The sequence below is a fragment of the Carassius carassius genome, chromosome 11 (genome assembly GCF_963082965.1).
Source record: "Carassius carassius chromosome 11, fCarCar2.1, whole genome shotgun sequence".
Lineage (NCBI taxonomy): Eukaryota > Metazoa > Chordata > Actinopteri > Cypriniformes > Cyprinidae > Carassius > Carassius carassius.
The window spans coordinates 31527590-31547901 of record NC_081765.1 but is presented as its reverse complement, the minus strand read 5'-3'; the positions used below and the strand labels follow the sequence as shown (position 1 = coordinate 31547901).

The window sequence follows — 20312 nt, the reverse complement described above, 5'->3', positions numbered from 1 at the left end:
GTCAACAAAACCAACTCCAAACATCAGGAGAAACTGATCTATACATCTGAGTGTGCTTCACTTACAAAGTGCATTCAGAACACGAAGCACCTTGGATTCATTTTATTTTCCTATTTGCGTAATTCTAAATGCAAACAGGAGCGAAAGAAATGAAATCTTTGCAGACTTTGCATTCTACATAATTAAAATAAGCAACACATTTATTGACACGATGATGGCGGTTAGATTAACATTCATAGATGATCAAACACAATAAAAACAACAAACATATTTCACTACTATGCACATAGCAATTAGGGCAAGTACTGTAAACCCTGACCAGAATGGTTCTGAATGAGAGAAGGATATTTAAAAGGCAGTGTAGGTTTTATTAATGCATCTCTTTTATGCTCGAAAACAAAAAGCTGTCTGTGTTGTGACATCTGCTGTGACGGCCTTCCAGACGCCGAGATAAACTGTCACACCTTTAATGATGATGGCTCTCAATGCTGCTCTTTTGAATTTCAGTGAGAGAGCAGTAATTAACTCTAGACAGATTGAGAGGTTTATAAAACATGAGTTCTGTTACTGCACAATAAAAATAACTGAGCTCTACATTTTCTAAAGACAGTGCTAAGGTTTTCTGGGTGGTTGCCAGGGTGTTGCTAAGTGGTTGTTGGTTGTTATGTTGTTGCTAGGTGGTTTTTAGGGTGTTCCCCATAATTGCTCCAGGTCAGTGATTATTTTAACTTTGCAAATCTGATTATTCTTATTTTTTACTTTTGTAATATATCGTATACACACATATATGTATATATATATATATATATATATATATAAATTATTATTATTGTTATTTTGCTTTATAGTCTGTAAAGTGACCTTACATGTTAGAATGGAGCAGTGTTACTTTAATACCATTGAGCTAATATTATATTTTTTATTCATATGTTTAATAAAAAAAAATCATTTTAATTTTAGTTAAAATTTTTGTAATTTTGTTTGTGCATTTTTGTCATTTTCAGTAGATTTGGGGTTGTTTTGTATAGTATTTATTGATTGCTCTAAGATTTGCTAAGATTGCTCTTTTCTAAGATATCTAAAATATAAATATTCATGATAATTAAAATGATATATATATATATATATATATATATATATAGAGAGAGAGAGAGAGAGAGAGAGAGAGAGAGAGAGAGAATATATTTCCTATAGTGTTGCTAAGCTAATGCCACTGAAAATAAGCGTAAAAAAGCACATACAAATATAGATCTTTCATGTTCATTTTTAATAAAACTGAACTGTTTTATATCTGTACTTCACATTAATGTATTGATAATTGTAATTTTTCTTGCTTCAGCAAACATTTTTTTCCAAGAGAGATTCAATTGATGCTGCTTAAGAATTTGGTTAAAAGAAGGTAATTAAAGAAAAGAAAGAAGGCAGTATAATTTTCTCCTATTAAAAAAGGAATAGCACACCTCCCCTAAAAAACAAGACAAAACAAAACAAAAAAAGGCATCTTTTATGTCTGTACCACAAACAATGCAGAGAAGTTTGTTTAAATCCATAACTCCAATATAAGCAATAGTATAATGCTACATAGAAAGCAGCGCTGAGGTGTTTGAGAGCTGACAGTGAAATGCACGTGGCCTCACGCTTCTCAATCAATAACCCTCATGCCACATCACGCGGACGTCAAACATGCTGTATGAAAGCATCAGATCATTGGCAGCATGGGAAATGGAAGAGCAGCGGGTCATGGTGACATATTATCCATCATTTCATTTGTGTGTGTGTTTGTGTTTGCTCTGTATGCCATGTAATTGCACGATGCTCGCTCAGAAAAAAGCAGTGCACTCTCTCTTAGACTCATAATAGGCAAAGACTAGGACTGAACATTCCATACAGGTGTCATGGCAACCGGTCATGGCTGAATCTCAGCATATGAGAGAGAGAGAGGGGGGGGGGGGGGACTGATGAGACACATCAAACACTGCTCGTCTCTAATTTTTCTCTAAGAGTCTTTCTGTCACCAACAAAAAGCTTCTACTGACTAAATAAGCATCTCAGTTCAACTGATGGTACTATTAAATAAACAGAGACGGGCAGATTCTAGTCTATAATGACAGACTACTCTATTTGAATGTTTAAATACACGTTCAGTGTATAAAAGACATATGCTTGCCAATGACAGTAAAATGAACTATTCTCAATGACCAACCATGTCATGTGTGATAATATAGTTGGAATCAAAAGTTGTATGTTACATTAATTTTAATATTAATAAGGCCCAGGATGTACTATACACAAGCACAAAAAATGCAAATGGGAATGCAGTGTATGCACATACTGTTGTGTTGATATTAACAGTTCATTGTCACATTTTTATTATATAATACATATCCTTTTTTTATAAATTTGAAAATAAACTATATATATATATATTTTGTATGTATAATATTATATATAATATTTTGAATAATTATAATTTTTTAACATTTTATATTTATATATCAGAAATGTTTTTAAATTTTTATAGGCTGAAAAAATCTGATTATAAAATGTTACATATGAACTGATGTACATGTACAACTATGTTATAGAATAATATATAGAATAAATCAGAGAGAGAGAGACCGAGATATATAACAAAAATATAACATTATGCATGACTTTTTTTCTCTACGCACACACACACACATACACACACACACACACACACACATATATATATATGTGTGACATAAAATATGACGCTAATAACAGCTATTTGCTGGGTCAGTACAAATTTTAACTACTGGCCCAACAGGCCCAGTCCTACATTTTATAATGGATGTTTAAAAAGTGAGCGGTGCAGTTTAATATACCATGCATCTGAAAGAATTCAAGAATCGGAGGCAGAAATGTAAGCATGGAACTGTGCCTATTAAAACACAGCCCAGAACTGAGGGTGCAGGAAGCACCCTTTATGTTTCACTTCACTCCCACAGTATTGCTGCAGCCAGCAGGCTGGAAACGGCTTTGTTTCTCCTCATTGCATTTGCTCTGTATATCAGAGACAGATTACGGCATTCTTTCTAACGCTCATTGTTTTTTCTTCCCTTTTCGGTCTGTTTCCTGAAGGCATGCATGCATGTTGTGGTACAAAGTGCTCTCATCAGTCAAACCGATGCTTCTATCTGTCCACCAGCTGCTGGTTTTCCTCTTCCACCAGGGCATGAGCTTCCTTGACCTTTTACAAGGTGCTGTACAAGTCCATATGAACAGATTGCCAGCTCACATTTATATGCACAATACAAAAGGGAAGCAAATTGATATGGCTGCATGCAAGTAAGTGCATGTGTGAAGAAGTCATGCAGAGAGAGACAGAACGCCGGGCTGTTATCAGGGAAAACGGCTCACCACCTCTCCTGTGAATCTTTAATGGACGGGATCCTGTGCTATGGCAGCATTGCCATCTGTGCACGTGTAAGAGCCATGCATGGAAGATTTAGTTATTCAAACGACCCAGCTTAATCAGCCTCTCCTAGCAGACTGGAAATCCATTCTGTAAATGTTGTCGTGTCCTTTGAGTGTGTCATATAGAGTTATTAAATCATGTTCCCATGGGGAAGATTTGAAAGGATAAACAGATGCATTCAGGAGTGGTGTGAACCTGAAGCTCTTGGATCATGATCTGAAAACATCTGAAAGATGAATGTGCAGGAGTCGTGATTAAAGCCATAGTTCACTCAAGACATGGAGACTATAAACATTCAACAGCCTTGTGTCAATGAGAGCCATTCCTTCTTCCTTGAAACACCAAAATGTAAGTCATTATTCACTGAAATATTCCTCATTATTTTCATTTATCATAGCGTTCATTTCTCAATCAGTAGCCTATTTTTAAAAAATCAGTCTTGTTTTCTGGTGAAGTTATCTAGACATCAATAAAACAAGACAAGAAGCAAAACTGCATAAGATACTAGTTTATTAAATGTATTCGTTTAAATTTAAAAAGTATTTGTAATTAGATTATATGACATTTTAACATTACTTGTATCAGACTACAATAAACATTTCATTGGTTACATATTATTCACACAATATTATAGCAATTTTTTTTTACTTCATAATTTATTGATTTTCTTATAAACATTATATAAACATACATAAAGTCTTCCAGTTTTGTGGACATTCACACAGAGATCAGTCACTAGTCAGGTGCCTTACACCGAAAATTGGGGCCACGCAGCATTTGACCCCTGGATTTACAAAACTCATTTCAATTTTAAGAAGTGTTTTCTCAACATTTCAACATGGCATCAACTACTGATGAACACATTCATATTTATTTGAATCATCACTCAATGTGTTATTTAACCATGTATTACTATGTCATTTAAAGTCTTTTTTTTTTGTCTTATTTACACGTAATGCAGGGATTCCCCAACTTTATTTTAACTTACATTTTTATAATTTAATTTATTATTAGCCTTTCATTAAACTCACAAACCCCCTAATGTTCCTTCATGAACCCCACTTTGGCAAACCTTGATGAAATGTAATATTTAATGTACTTCATGTTGTTAATAAAAAGGAATGGAATATATTTGATTTCTCTTTGTATTTTTATCAATATGGTAAAAGTTTATCCGGTAACACTTAATTTTGGGTCCAATTCTAACTATTAATAAGCAGCAAATTATGAGTTTATTGTGACAAAAGTCATAGTTAATAGTGAGAACTGATCCCCAAACTAAAGTGTGATCGATTAACGTATTTAAATCAATGTTATAATCGAGCAAGTTTTAAAAATGTAGACTGATTATGTTCCTAAAGTAATGTAATGGATGATGTTACTAACCACAAGTTTTGTCAGTTTTGTCACAAATGTCTCATATTAATAATGTAGTTCAAAATCAGCAAGACTGTATGTGAGTAATAACAACATTTCCATTTTGGAAGGCACTATTTCTGAAGTATGTGTGCATGATATTATTATTGAATACATATTTCTGAAGATGAAAGTAAGTCTGTATATACAGTAAGACTGTGTGGGCAGATTTTGCAGTTCTCAGAAAATGATCCCAGAGGAAAAACAAACCCTGACGAAATGTCCTCATCCCCACTCAGAAGAAAAAAAAAGAGCTAAAGGTATAAAATAAAGCGAGTCTGTGGGAATTATAATAAAAAGAACATTTTCTGAAGAAAAATCTATACAAAACTCACTGCTGCAATGTTAATGAGTCCTGGCTGTTTGCCATGGCATTGCCATGCTGTTGCTTGGGTGGTTTGTTAACAACATACAGTATTTTTATGCAGTCATTAGAGTGTTCTGAGTGCTTGTTAGCACGTTGCTATGCAGTTGTTAGGTTGTTCTGGGTGGTTGCTAGGGTGTTGCCACACAGTTGTGGTTTTCTTAGTGGTTGCAATGCACATGCATTTTTCTGAGCAGTTATCAGCATATTGTTATGTGGGTGCTAGTGTGTATTGACAACGTGTAATCCTTCATATAAGCAATAGTAATACTGATGCTTGTCTTAGCAAACACAATCAGCATTCTTTAAGCATAACAGATGCTTAACAGAAGTGGTCATGGTATTCCCTATGTTATGGGAACCAATGTCCCCACAAGGATAGTAATACCAGTAGCTTTCAACATTGTGTTGACATTTTTTTTTTTTGGTTCCCATGAGGACACAAGCTTATAAATACAGTTTGTACACATAAAAGATGGAAACCCAACGTGTGTGTGAGTGTGTATGTGAGTGAGTGAGTGTGTGTGTTTGCTCATGCTGTGCAGCGCTGCCATTCTCAGCTGGTTTTCTTCTTGATGTCAAAAGAAGCTGGTGGATTTGCAACAAAAGAAGTTCATAACAAGCTCCAGCGGCACATTTAGACCCACAATGTTTCTCTCTCTCTCTCTCTCTCTCTCTCTCTCTCTCTCGCTAATATTGAATACAGCTTGGCCTCTATGGACCAAATTTTCCCAATCACACCTTCTCCAGCTCACACTGCTACAGTATTTAATTAGTTAAACTGTCACACAGTTATGCCATGAGTGTCCCTGAAGATCACAAGCCAGCTACAAACTCACTCTAGTGAGCGGCGGATGAACAATCAGTCTAACAGACATGATTTAATTCAGCAGTATGACAGAAGAATGAATCGGAGCTGCCTTTAAAGCCATCATGAAATCACACATTTCACAGCCCAATCAATTCACAAAAAAGCCCAGCACCTCGAAAAGAAATCTCAGCTGATTAGCAAAAAAGGTCTAATATTACTTAATTTGATGATGCTGGGTTTGAAAATATTAATATTTTTTTGTATCATATAGGCCTACATTTATTTATTTTTTTCCACAAAAGATCATTTAAAAAAGAAAAAAGAATGTAAAAACCAACTGAGAATTAAACAAATCGTTGTACTCTGGCTCAGAAGAAAACAGGAATCAGGTCTTTTTGGCGGTTTTCTTCTGATTACGATATAATGCAAGACTTATTCACCTTTTGATTGCTGAAAGCAAAAAATGCTATGAAATGCATCATATATTTGGAAAAGTGATGTACAGAGTAAAACAGGCACTATTTTTTGGAATCAGCACCCAAAATTTGTTAGTATTGGATTCCAATCAGCAAATATGTTGCAGGGTGGATAAGAAAGGAAAAGAAAAGAAAAGGAAAAAAAGAAAATATTCCCAACCTTTATTATTCACTAAAAAATGTGTCACATTACAGAGCTAAGATGGATTGCAAACTGTGACTTCATGTTGACTCGAGGGCATTTCTCCAGAAAGACAAATGACTGATGACCCTCATCAATTACTAATCTGAACAGAGACACGATAAGCACCAAATCAGCTGAATTCAATGAATGCATGCTCAATCTTGAGCTAAAGAGACCTCAGAAAATCTACATTGGTTGTTGCCATAAAAATCAAGCAACATTGTCTTTGTATTGATATCCAATTTGCATAAGCAATGCAGGAGCTTTTGTGTTACTGGGATTGATTCCCAGTGAAACCTGTAAACCATTTTGGATAAAAGCTTCTGCAAAATGCATAAATGTGACAAGACTGTCACAGCAGTTGTGCTCTATTTTTAACCAAGCAAAAAATGTACAGGTAATCACAAACCACTCTGTTAGTCAAGAACGAAATAATTGATCAAAAAATCAGTTTGCTTACCTTCAATGCAGAATGGGACAGTCTTTAATATTCTGCAGAAAAAAATAAATTAAATAAAGGTGTATTAAAACCAAAATTGTCCATTGCAACCATTAATAATGTTATGATTACAGGAAAAAGAGTTCAGCATGACTGCAACCTGGATTTAATCTAACATTTTTTTTAAACCATCATTCTGCTTGCTTATTATATTTTTTCTCCCTTCGATAATGGGAAGGAGCAGCCATTACAACAATGGCAGTAGAGTGGGCCGACGCGGACCCTTTATAAATGCTGCCTCATTACTAGAGGGAGTGTTCCCAGGGGAGGAGGGCAAAGCAGAGCACTGCCTGACACAGCTGCATATTCTCAGGGAGAGATGCGATGGCAGCCTGCCTCCTCTCTGGAGCTCTGGTTCACTGATTTTCATTGGCAGGAGAACAGGGTTGTGAGAGGGGTCACACACATCATTGCCATACAGATGTCCCTCATATATATATATATATATATATATATATATATATATATATATATATATATATATATATATATACTGTTTATACACACACACACACACACACACACATACATACATATGCGCTTCATGGTTATAGTACATGTATACAATGTACAAGATGTATGCATGTGCAATAAGTCAACGATTGATACACTTTCCTAATTGATCTATTTTTTAACTACTATTATTGTTTTTGTTGTTGTTGTTGTTGTTTTGTTAGTTTTTTAAATATAAGGCCTGCTGATAAAATATCTTCATTTAAAAAAGTCTTCAGAGGTAATGTTACATATATTGACTGACAGTCCTGAGGGTCTACAGGGGTCTTCTCTGTGATATCATTTCCTGTTCCCCTCACATGACAACACGTCTTTCTGTATGTTCGTTCATAACTTGACTTTTTGTTTGCTTACAAAAATTGTCTTATTATATAACATAAAAATATATTAAAACAAAATTGCTTACTGATTAAAATGATAATGTGAACACTTAATAAATAAATAAATACAGAATTCAAGTTATTTTGCATGAATTGCAGTTTTTAATGTATATTTAAATATTTTTGGACATAATAGCTTACAGTAACAATATAATAAAATGTATAGCATAAAAAGTAATGCATTGTTATTATTATTATTTTAACAGTTTTTCAAGCATTTTCAGTGTTTAGTCTATAAATATCTAAGAAAACAGTAAATAAGAAATAATTAATACAAAAATAAAAAATTCTGCAAGTTGGCAACACTTAAAATGTCATCAGGAAAAAAATACATATCGATCGATATAAAATTATTGCATGGATCAAACTGTAAGAATAAGACGCCTTCATTGCGTCCATTCAAAACTGATAATAGAGAAATAACGCGAGACTTACGATTCATTCTGATAAATCACCGTCACGCTGTCTCCTCTTTCATCATATACTTTACGCGGGAGATAAAATCATACACACGTCGCAGATTTTACTGTTTGCTTTACAGTGGAACACGGGATTCGTGCAGAACCGGCATCTGCCGCACCTACACCTCTGACTTGAACGGCAAGAGTCGACAGAAGAAACAATGGTGCAGGCGAGCCCACGAACTACCAATCTACTACTGCCAATGCTTCGATCATAAATATTAATTAGGTTGTGCTGACGTCTTCCAATGCAGAACGCTAGGCTTATGATTATTAATAAGGCGGTGTTGCCGTTCTATTTGTATCGTCCAATGGCTCGGCTCTGCTCTTGAATATTAAGAGGAAGGTGTTAACCGTAGTAGGATTCGTAAAGTGTCTGCAGTGGGGATTGAGCGTGAGCCAGCGGCCACTAGAGAGCCACACAAGTGTCTTCCGGAGGGATTCGGGGATTTCTCAGGCTGCTCGGTCTCCTGGGTTTTGGCCAATTTAATTGTTCCACATAAAAACACGAGGGGTGTGTGGCAGGCTGTTCAAATGGGGTTGTGCGGGATGTTGATGATAAATGCATTGTGTAGGGCGTTATAAAATCAGCCCGCTTGGAAAGGTAAACTCATACAATATTTTGTAAATAAAAAAAGAAATATTTTTAAACAGGATTCTTAAGATTATACTGTATGCCATTCCCACTGAGCTTAACGCACCTAATAAATAAATGCAAATAATAAAAATTAATGATTACTGAAAGAATAAAATAAAATAAATAAATAATAAAACATAAACATCTTGATTTAAATTATATAACATTAAAACAATATATAGGATATAATAAAAACATAATGTGACTCAGGAAAAAAGATATATATATATATATATATATATATATATATATATATATATATATATAGATAGATAAATAGAAAAGATATATATATATATATATATATATATATATATATATATATATATATATCACTGTACATTTTGATTAACTTGACAAACTTTTTATCAAGATGTGATGTGACCGGATGTGACTCATTCTGTGTGACTTTAGTGACAATTTTTACTGGTTGTTAAATACTGACATCTGGTGGCAGGTTTAAGGAATTGCACAAACACGATTTTTTTCAAGAAGGAGTGTATTTCCCCAATGTAATGTGACAGTAACGTTTTAAACTAAATACTGTGGTTGTTGCTCTCTCTTTCTGTCATATTCCGTTCACGTGATAAGGATTTAGTCTTTCCAGCTTTTCAAAGTCTGAAGGCTCAGAAAAGTTACAGCACACTTTTTCACCACAAGCCATATTAATTGAGATTTGAGGTATGATATACTTACAGACAGAGATTTGTTCAAATGAGTATGTGAGAATCAAATCAGTGTTAACTAAAACAATTTAAGGTTAACTGAAATAAAACTATAAGATTATATCAAATACTGATTCTTGTGCTATCAATGTTGAGATATTCCGATATACCTAAAATGAGATAACATGAATCGTGAAATTTTTGCCAAACAATATATGATTCTTTTATTGACATGTGTTTATGTTTTATCTGATTAACCAATTCAAGAATAACCATTAAGGACTGGAAATAAAGCTGATTTGGGGGTTTAGGTGCATTCTGACTAATCCATAAACAACACACTACAATTGACTCAAATTCCCAGAGTAGGATTTAGTGTGAAGAGCAGCTATCAAAAGATTTGGAAGATTAATGGAACAAAGTAATGAGTCATTTTAAATCTGTTGCACTCAAAAGCTTTTGTGCTGATTATTGTGATTAATGCAGAATCCATGCTGCTGATCTCCTGCTCTTTTAAATGGACTGGATCTTGGTGTAAATGATCCTAATGTCACTGTTTTATCCTGGTGACCCCTTAACCTCGTGCCCCTAGTTTTATAAGTGTAAGTGAACAGTCACTTTAGCATTTACAGCTCAAAATATAGCCTGAGCTGAGTTCCAATAAAAAGCAGATCTAACAGGTGTCTAACAAGAGATCTGGGGCATAAACAGGGAGGATGAAGAGAGAACGACAGAAAGAAAGTGCTGGGAATGGGAAAAGGCATTAACAGCATTGCTTTATATTTCCTTAGGAACTGCAATCTGAGTTAAAATTATATTCACTAGATGAGATATTCTATACACTGTATTGATGTTGCTGTAAATGTTTCAAATAGCATTGCAATCTTTAGTAGATGTACTGTGGCAGGAACTACAAAAGTGTATTTGTTGGCTGGTTTGCAAAAAAAGGTATTTTTTGTTTGCACAATGAGTCTGACAGCAGCCAGTGCTCCACACAGAGATCTGATCTGAACATCATCAGTCTGTCTGGAATAACATGAAGAAACAGAACAAACTGAGACAGACTTAATCCAGAAGAACTGTGGGAATGTCTCCAAGACACTTCAAGAAACCTATCCACAAAGCTACCTGAAAAACAATCAGCAAGTGCACCTATGACAAAAGCCTTTTTTTAAAGCATAGTGGTCACACCAAATGTTGATTTAATTTAGTTAAGTTAATAAAAGTTAATTAACAAAATCTATTTCTGGCATTATTTTTGACGGCATGCTCACGTTAGAGCATTTTTACACAAGTGCCTAAAACCTTGCACAGTACTGTAGCTTTGCAGGTTTTTTCAAGCGTTTAAGAGACGTTGTCAGAGTTCTTCTGGATTGAGTCTGTCTCAGTTCGTTCTGTTTCTTCATGTTATTCCAGACTGACTGATGATGATCAGATCTCTGTGTGGAGCTCTGGCTGCTGTCAGACAAATCTCACTGGAGTATTGGAATTAATGGCAAAAATAACGTTTGGAAATATAAACTGATATTTCCTACTGACACACTACAGCAAAAGACAGAAATAACTGACTTAAAAGCATGTTTTGTTGGTGAAAATAGCAGTGACCTAAGACTTTTGCACAGTACTGTATATAAGTAAACCAATAAAGAGAAAGTCATTTTCTCTTCCAGAATCATCAGCACATAAACTTTTGTAACCTACTTCATCTACAATGTTACTGAAGATTTAGTCGGAGTTAAGACATCACATATTCTTGCAATTAGTTCAATATTTCAATACTTTGAAAAAACAAAACAGTTGGGATCTCCAACAGACTTATTTCAGCAAGAAAAAGTAGAAGACGGATCCAGCTGGCTGTGGATCGCAGTTGTATGGTATAAATATTTTCCTTCCTCGTTTTGTTTTTCAAAACTATGATTTTTAATTTGTTGATTGATTTGTTAAAATGGTATGATTTTTGTTAATTCAGTTTTTTATAGTGCTGTTATACAATTTAGGTGTGTGCTATTATTTGATTAATAATTGCATCTGATGTGTTTTATGTATGTTTACTGTTTTTCCGGCATGCCTGCATTTGCCTGCTTAAGGTTGTGTGTTGTTGCTTTGTGTGTTTGTATGGCTAATTTTATGGAAATGCTGATTGTTGTTATTGTGGTAATGTGCTGATGTTTTGCTGTTTGTTGTTATTCTTTTTGTTATTTTAAAGGTTTTTTTAAACATCTTGCCAAAGGACTGCAGCTGAAAGTTAGCCTGCTGGCTAACTCTGGCACATTTACATTTTCAATCTTGATTAATGTGCATCATTAATAATTAATTAACATGAATGTGTGTCCTTAATATTTTAATGTATTTTATTTTTACTGACATTGTCACAAAATATGGTTAATAATAATAATAGTTTGTTAGTAGTTTATAATTCAAAGACTGAATTGATAGTCATGTGACTAACACAAAGATGGGTCATGTGATTATGCATGTCTGTGGCTTTTCAGCTGCTGTAAGAATGGAATAGGCCTGTGAATGGAAGTGGAGTTGTGCGAATTTACTTGAAATGAAGCATTTTATTTAATCATTATTATTATTATTTTAATTTTTTTTTATAGAGCAGGGCGTCTGTATTTTATGGAAGCCTGTTTCCACTACTAGATTAAAATAAAACAAGGTAATTGTGACTTTTTATCTCATAATTCTGACTTTGTTTTATCAGAATTGCGAGTTATAAAGTCTGATTTGCGAGATATAAACTTACAATTCTGAGAATAAAAGTCAGAATTGCGAGTTTATATTTTGCAATTTTGATTTTATAACTCACAATTTTGAGAATTATAAAGTTGTGAGTTATAAAGTCAGAATTGCAAAATATAAACCAGCAATTCTGACTTTAGAACTCACAATTCTGAGAAATAAAGTCTTTCTTTTTTTCTCACATTTGCGTGTTATAAAGTCAGATTTGCAAGATATGAACTCGCAATTCTGAGAAGAAAAGTCACAACTGTGAGAAAAAAGTTGCAATTACATTGTTTTATTTGTATTCAGTGGAAGAAACGTATTTTTCTCTAGTTTCATGATCGCTCGAAAAGGGTTTCTCTCACGAGTGAGGAAAGGGAAAATGCGAAGTGGATTCTGAGCTGAGTGATTACAGAACACTTTGAGCAGGCAATCCACTCCACTTATGTACTACAGTCCAGTCTGGATATCAGTCATTATTTTGCTTGTTGACAAGTTGATTTTGATAATACTTTGTTGACAGAGAAGAAATATATAAATTAATGGGAGTTACTACGATATAATTATTGATTTACTGTTCTGCTGTATAAAGAAATTGAATGCCAGATTTGTGCTGTGATGATAAACGTTACCTGCAGCCTGGTGCCTATGACCGAATCACATCTTGTTACGCATGTGATACTGTTTGATTGTCTAATGTAATTTTCCTGTCATGTTGACATTGCTGTAGCATTGTGAGAAGAGCAGTTGCTCTACAGGTCACACTGCTTCGATACCTGTATAACGTGACATGACAGTCCTATTATATGAAAGGTCATGAGCTTTCTCAGTTTACTCTAGAGGTCATGCTTTTTAAACCTTTTATTCGCTGCTGTTGACATCTCTGAAGCATCTGCTGATCTTTAATGCACTGCCCTTCACGTCTAGTTCTTTAAATTCAGGATTTAATAGAGGATTAATGCTTTAAAGTACAATAAGAGGCCATTTCTTTCAGACTTGCCTTTAAATGTTCAATTAAAGCCAAAGGGTTTGGAGTTTTAAAAAGGCTACTGGACAAAAATTATGCAAATGGTATCACATTATTTCAGGGCGTTGAAGACACTGCAAGTTCCCTTCTCTGCTTGATTATCAGAATGTACCAGACTTTCAAGTTCTCATAAAATTAGAAAGATTATTGAAGTTTATGGTTATATCGCTGTAGTCATTGTTATTGGTGTGAATGTTCCTGGTGCAGTATAAATGCTTGTCTTAGAAATAACTAGTAATAAATAATAAAATGCATTAATAATGATAATCAGAATAAACAACTATTCTGCCAAAATTAATTCATTTAACTGAAGGCTGTCAAAGTTGGCAAGCAATGTCACAATTAACTTTTTAATATACTGTACAGATTTGCATTTTTAGTCATAAAACTTTACTTGTCGCTCATCCAATCAGAGAATTAAATGTTCTATAAATTTCATTAAACACTAGTGGACATTGTGCCCAATTATTTTATGCAAATCTGCCTTGTTAAAGCTAAAATTCACATTTCTGTGTAACCTACAGTTCCAGCATGTTGAAGGTTTCCAGCCAGTTTTTAGGCAAACCTGTCATTTCACGTTTCATCTGTTGAACTGGTAGGAACAGTACAGCCGCATTGTGCAGATGGCCATGGTCGACTGCTCCGCTCTCCAATTATCTTTGTTTAAAATTGACATTCAGGCTGCCATACTTAATCTGCTTGGGACCTTGAGCGTGCAAAAAGTGTCTCTCCTTTTGATTTCACTGTGGCTAAAATTAATACCTACAGTACGGACACGCACCTGTGCTAGCCAAGGTGATGCCTAGCAACAGAGCTGCCAGCGCTCATGTGTGTCCCTGACTAGAATCAAAGCAATGACGCTGGAGACACTAGTTTGAACTCGTTTCTGACATACATTTTAACTGTTAGCACAGAATTTATGGGACATGTCAGTTGCTTAACTGAGTGCTTTACGGTGGAGCTTTATTTAAATGGGAGCTATAACAGGCTTTATGGTTTGACTAAGTAAAAGCATTGTCAGTGAAGCTCTGAGGATGATTTGTAACGCCCCCTGGTGGTTTGTGAACTTGTCAATGGCTCTGCATTTGATGTAATCATGGCTGTATTTGGAATGGTGTACCACAGTAGTTATGTGCAGAAAGTTAGTACACTGTGTGTGCACAGTGTGCAAATTGTTTATACATCGAATGTTCTCAATGGCAATGTGCTGGAAAAAAAAATCAACTGCAAAATATTTTTTACTATTGTATTATTTGATTGTTTTGTATTTAAGGCATTTTATTATTATTATTATTTTAAATTAAGATTAGATTCAGAATGCGAAATAACTGGAGATGATAACGTCTCATGAAATTAAACGTGTGTAAGTGAGGCCATGTGACAGTGACAGTGTTTATCATGGCATATTTGTACTGCATGATCAATTATTATTAATGGAAACAACTGCAAGGATGAAATTAAAAAAAAAAAATAATAATAATCAGTTTGCTAACTTAAAATCAAAATAGGTTAAATTTTTTAAATAATACTATACATTTGAACAATATCTTCAACTTAAGGTTTGTGTTTTCAACAATTTGAATTAATTTAATTAATCTTCTAGGCCTACTTACAAACACAGGTGAGAATAATTGTTTTTTATATAACAGTTAATAATAGTTTTGTGTGTTATTTTAAATTGAAATTTGGTATGAATTTGGCATTCTGAATGCTTCTTATTGTGAATGATTCATTAATGCATGTGTTTTATAATAAATATTTTGGAGCGTGTGATTTTTTTGTCAAAATATCATAACTCAATCTTATAGTGAAACGACAGACTTCTCTCTGTTGATGCATGCCAGACTTTTTCAATCATTTAGTCCACTTAGTCTATACTGGTATTGCATACTAGTATTCATTTAGAAGAGCCTCTAGCCTCTAGTCTCTGTGTTCCCCAGTTCATTCAGTCGTCTCACTGTTTGTGCTAAAGGCACAGCTGCATCTTGTGCATGATAAATGAAAAGGTTGAGCTCTTTTCAGCTTAAGTGATTTTTATTAGCTCAGATGATCTCTCCTGAGGTGGGTTGTTGTGGGATCAGACTACTCCCAAAATAATTTTATTCACATATTCTCCAAACACTTAAATTACTCTAATTTAATTGAAGCAAATGCTTTTTATTGTTGCCAGGTTTGAACTGGTCACAAAAAAAAAACAGCATCATGAAGAATTGCATTTGATTTTGTTGTTAATTATGTCAATATGGAGTGAATGAGACTTTAAGAGATGTATCCAGACATAACGTGAGTCATAGCTGACTGTTGCTATGCTAAATAACTTTTTTTTTTTTTTTTGGCTTTTATTGAAAGTTTTATTTGGCTTTTTGTAGTGCCTCACCATTTGGGTAAAAAAAAGAAAATATTATTATTTATTTTTTCTGGTAAAAACTGCAATTGTGATTTTAAAAAAGGATTCCAGGTTTGCTGTGTGGCTATATAGTTTGGCCAAAATTGTGTGCTTGTATATCAAGATGAGAATAAAATAATTATACAAATACTAATACATTGTACTAAATAAAAACATTATGATTAAATAAAGCAAAATAAATAAATATTACTATTGGAAGTTTTCTTGATAAAAGGAGAAAAATTTGTATTTAAGAAAAATGTAATCATTTTATTTTATTGTAAAATTTACTAATATTCTTGAATTCCAATTTAAAATCACTATATCATGACTTTGTTTTTATTTTGATTAATCATGCAGTCCTATATTTTATGATTCAAAACTCCTGATATCTATGATAAAAACACAATCAATCAAACCATGCATAAACATAAGCCATCCTAGGGATGTTACAATATCAGATTCTTCACTATATGATTATTGTGGCCTCAAAAATTCACGATAATGATATAGCCTATATCAGTCATATTAATCTTTATTTATCTATTTTTGACCAATGAATATGGTATATTGGGACACCTAACACAAAAGCATGTAAATGCAGATTCAACAATCCATAATGTTAAAACATTTAAAAATGTGTGAACTTTGTGTTTGTAAATTATATTTTGAATTTTTGAATCATATTTTGTGAATGTGAATGTGCATTAGGTAACACTTGTGAATAGTATTTTCATGTGCATTTTTCAATCATATCATTTTATTTTTAATTATTTTATGCATTCATCAATTCGTCATGCATTCGTAAATTGAGTCATAATCAATTTGTAAATGTTAAAATTAGAGTCAATGTTTGTCATTTGTGATCATATTTTGTGAATGTGCATCAGGTAACATAAATAGTATTTTTTTAATGTGCATTTATCTTTTTTTTAATGTGTGAAACTGTTGTGTTTGTAAATCATGTTTTGTATTTGTGAATCATATTTTGTGAATGTGCATCAGTGAATAGTAATTTACAATGTGCATTTGTGAATTGTAATATGTGAATGTGAATTAATTTATGCATTTGTGAATCATAATTAGTGAATATATTCATAGTGATTCTATTATCCCACATACATTACAGTAACTCCTTGGAAATGAGTGAGATGTTTTAGCAGCTTCATTTGCTCATGTGGAGATTGTGTTGGTTATGGATATCATGTGATGCGTTGATTGGAATCCGGGCATATTAAAATAGCATGTGATTATGACAGCTCAGTGTGCGTTGTGGGAGAGAAGGTTGGGATAAATTGATGCCAGCTTTTCAGGGCTGTTGATTCTCTGCACTTTTGATGAATGGATGGAAATTGCGTGTATATTAATGGAATTCACTTGCAGCCCTGTTCATGCATTTTCACTGTAAACTTGCACTGCATTCACCTGAGAAGCCCTGGAGCCTTGAATACCATGACCTGGGGCTTCGGAGCTCCATAGTGTGAGTTTCATATTTTGACTGGCACATAACTTCATAATATAGATAAAATAACCTTAGCATTCATATAAATTAATAAATCATTAATTGCATGTATAGCAATAACCATAAAGTCTTTGTGGAGCCAGTGAATGATTCACTTTCACTGTCAGCATCTTGTTTGAATAGCAGTGATGGGCATGAAGCTTTAAGCGGTTCTTTGGCAGGAGAGAGTCATTAGGGTTTTCTGAATGGGATACAGAAACCTGAGAGCATGTGGAGACCTGGATTACACGCTCACATTACACTGGGTGAATTTACTGAATAAATCATCTCCGTTAGATGAAGCCAGCTTCTCTAGTGTACTTCAGTCCTCTCTGTTTGTGCAGACTGTCCATCAAATTCTTCATTTATTCCTGTCAGCATTAAAACACATGCCTCAGGCTGAACAATTGATGGATCTCGTTCACCCGTTCTCTCTCTGTGTTTATGTCTGTTGACATTCAGCAGGTGACCGGCGTCCTGTGAGAGAGTGATTTAGTTTCCTAACAATGGAAACTCAATCAAAATGGAGGCGCTTTAATTGCTTCAGTGCTCCAATCCCTCTGCCTCCTCTCTCTCTTTCTCTCGCTCCCTTTCTCACTTTCTTTCTTTGTCTTCGTCTTTTTATGAGTGTGCAGTGGTGGAGGTGATGGGACACAGAGAGCAGGCCTGGAAGACCAGCAGAGGATACAGAGTTTATCACTGAACTGAGAGCTGCCAACTCCTGAAGATTGAACGATTGAACGCCGCGGCCAACGAGAGTGATGCGGCCGCTAGAGGAAGCCGCCGCCCCTCGTGCCCCGGACCGAAAAGGGGAGCGCGTGCGGCCGCCGGACTCCGCCCCTTACCTGGACCCTTCCTCCATGAACACTGCCCGACCCACACGAACCACGCACGACGAGGACACCAGATTCCCTGTTTATTTTGGACACTCTTCCCCTTTGGCCACCTTTATCCCCTGTTTTATTTGATTTCTGTTAATAAAAGCCTCTCTGAGGCCTGACGCCACGCCCACTGTGTCTGTCTTGTGCTCATCCCGTCACACTATCTGTCTGTCTGTCTGGCTATCTCTGTCTGTCTGTCTGGCTATCTCTATCTGTCTGTCTGGCTATGTCTGTTTGTCTGTCTGGCTATGTCTGGCTATCTCTGTCTGTCTAGCTAGCTATGTCTGTCTGTCTGTCTAGCTATGTCTGTCTGTCTGTCTGTCTGTCTAGCTATGTCTGTCTGTCTGTCTGTCTGTCTAGCTATGTCTGTCTGTCTGTCTAGCTAGCTATGTCTGTCTGTCTGTCTGTCTCTGTCTGTCTGTCTAGCTAGCTATCTCTGTCTGTCTGTCTAGCTAGCTATCTCTGTCTGTCTGTCTGTCTAGCCAGCTATCTCTGTCTGTCTGTCTGTCTAGCTAGCTATCTCTGTCTGTCTAGCTAGCTATCTCTTTCTGTCTGTCTGTCTGGCTATCTCTGTCTGTCTGTCTGTCTGTCTGTCTAGCTAGCTATCTCTGTCTGTCTCTGTCTGTCTGTCTAGCTAGCTATCTCTGTCTGTCTAGCTAGCTATCTCTGTCTGTCTGTCTGGCTATCTCTGTCTGTCTGTCTGTCTGTCTATCTATCTATCTGTACATATGCATGTGTCTGTTTGTATCATACATATACGCATGGATGTCAGTATGATTATGTATGTTTCTGTCTATTTAACAATCAATACCAGCTTATCGAGAAAAACAAACACATATATCACTCTCCTTTCATTCACAAGCATTCTTTTGTGTCTTTTTAGTTCTCATCAATATTCTTGGTTACTGTCGTAATGTCTGACGGGATAATATTAAATCTGGCATTGCTGTAATACCTAGGCCCATTTGCCAATTAAACATGTCTCTCATGGAGAGAGGGAAAGTGTGTTGATTAGACCTTTAGAACACATCCAATTGCACAGAGACTATAAAACCATGCTGTAACTAAGGCAAGCCAGAGCACGGTTCACGTCCTCTCCCGAGAGATTTCATGCAAAGTGTCGCCAAGTCTGAGAGAGATGTTGTTCTAATATCAGCGCATTGTAGCGAAACTCCATAAAACGTTTATGGAAATGTAGAGTGTAAATGCAGCCCAGGTCCCTTAGCTGTCGAGAGGGAGAGAAAGAGAGTTGTCTTAGGCTTTCATCAGTCCCTTCTTAATCTAAGGTAAAAAAAACATTCCCAAAACCTCTGCTCTCATTATTGCTCAGTGATGTGTGTGTTGTAACAGAGGTATTATGTGACCATTTATGTGACATTGAGTATTACTTGATGACTTATATAACAGAAAAAAAGAAGCTCAGGTCAAGACCTGCGTCATTCAGCATTCAGCTATAATTTGAAGTGAAACATCTCCTTTATGCTTGATAAGACTCCTACTGTAAGTCAAGGCTGAGCGTGAAGTGAGGTGAGTTTATTCACTCAAGTTCTGGACAGCTGAGACAGTTCTGAATATCTAATACTTAAAGGAATCATTCACACACATTTTTTAATTGTTTGCTCACCTTCATGTTCTTCCAAATCTGTATGCTGTTATTATGTGTGGAAAACAAAACAAGAACAGCATTAAAAAAAAAAAAATCATAATAATATATAAAAACCTTCTATATTACAACCTACAAGACATAAGATAGTTTTGTTTGAGGAAATGACATTTGAATCAGTAGTGCCTGAAAATCTTCCTCATTTAACATTGTTATTATTATCAATTAGAATATTCAGATTGGAGTATTGCATTCAGTTACGTTGCACACAAGAACCAGTGTTTCTTGGTCTTATGTCTCTCATATGGCTTCAGAAGACTGGATTCTGTTATGCTACTT

The 20312-nt window shown here is 35.0% G+C and overlaps 1 protein-coding gene across 1 annotated transcript in view; it reads right to left on the bottom strand.

Annotated features, from left to right (window-relative positions):
• LOC132153199 (cysteine/serine-rich nuclear protein 3-like) overlaps positions 1–8715 on the bottom strand; it is a 56753-nt gene extending 48038 nt beyond the window's left edge. Inside the window, exons 1-2 of the mRNA XM_059562533.1 lie at positions 8521–8715; positions 7154–7185 (exon numbers count right to left, since the gene is read on the bottom strand). The gene's annotated coding sequence lies outside the window, so the exon portion shown is untranslated. The remainder of the gene's footprint in view (positions 1–7153; positions 7186–8520) is intronic.
• Between the last annotated feature and the right edge of the window lie 11597 nt (positions 8716–20312).